Source organism: Saccoglossus kowalevskii, chromosome 11 (genome assembly GCF_978046115.1).
Source record: "Saccoglossus kowalevskii chromosome 11, keSacKowa6.1, whole genome shotgun sequence".
NCBI classification, from domain to species: Eukaryota; Metazoa; Hemichordata; class Enteropneusta; family Harrimaniidae; genus Saccoglossus; species Saccoglossus kowalevskii.
The window spans coordinates 23,199,503-23,200,650 of record NC_140651.1 but is presented as its reverse complement, the minus strand read 5'-3'; the positions used below and the strand labels follow the sequence as shown (position 1 = coordinate 23,200,650).

The 1,148-nt window shown below is 33.9% G+C and overlaps 1 non-coding gene across 1 annotated transcript; it reads left to right on the top strand.

The window, feature by feature from the left end:
- The first annotated feature begins 865 nt into the window (after positions 1-865).
- On the top strand, positions 866-947 carry TRNAS-AGA (transfer RNA serine (anticodon AGA)). Its single transcript has one exon. It is a non-coding gene; the product is annotated as a tRNA-Ser (tRNA).
- Positions 948-1,148: the final 201 nt, after the last annotated feature.

Genomic DNA, 1,148 nt, shown 5'->3' with positions numbered 1-1,148 from the left:
AAAATCGACCTCCCCCTCTGACTTTTCTGGACCCTGGTTTCACTCGTAAAATGGAAAAGTATTTGATGGATGTGAATAATTCAAAATATAGAAAATATATTTGTAAATTAAGAATTAGTGACCATCAGCTTATGATTGAGAAAGGGAGGTATACTAGACCAAACACAAAACTGGAACACAGAGTCTGCACAAGATGTGACAATAACTCAGTTGAGGATGAGTACCATTACATTATGGACTGCCCACAGCACAATGACTTGTTACAAATTTACATAAGGATAATCTTAATTTTACTTCAATGGATCATTCCGATAAATTTATTTACAATATGACAAACTGCCACATTAAGCTTGGTGTGTTTATAATGCAAACAGGTGTGTATTAATAATAGTAAAACACCTGATTCTGTACTAGTTTGTAATTGCCTTTTAATTAATCTGTTATTTTAATTTTTTTTTACTGTGTTATTTTATTACCCTCTTTACTTTTTTTTTTTATTTTACTTGAGTATGTTCATCTTCTATAGAAAGAATAATGTCAATAAAGTTATCTTATCTTATAATTTATATACAAGTATACGGGGCATCAACTTCAAAGTTTCGGTGAAAATCACGGTCCGACACCAGATACTTTAAAAACCCACCCCTAGAAACAAATTTATCAATACAAGCCATTGTAAAATGATTTTATCATTGTCAAATGTCACACATTACATGCATATATCAACACAGCAAAAAACACGACCTATTTAAATCCTGAAAATATCAAAAGGAGACCCATTTTTTATTTGGAAATCTCGCGTCATTATATATATACTATGCGTGTATGGCGAATCAGGTTATCTTTCTATAAAGTGTGTATGTAAGTAGTCGTGGCCGAGCGGTTAAGGCGATAGACTAGAAATCTATTGGGGTCTCCCCGCGCAGGTTCGAATCCTGCCGACTACGCCATACTCTTTTTATTATTTCATCTCACGTGTGCGATATAATCGGCATACTGCAACAGTCTCGAAGGCTTCGACACACACTATACACTTTTGTTTGTGTTTCTTTTATTCTTTCTTCTTTGCAATGTAGGAAATTTCTGACGAATTTGAGAGAACCAAGGGCCTACAATTCTATACACCAGCAAAACCAAAAAGTCAAAGA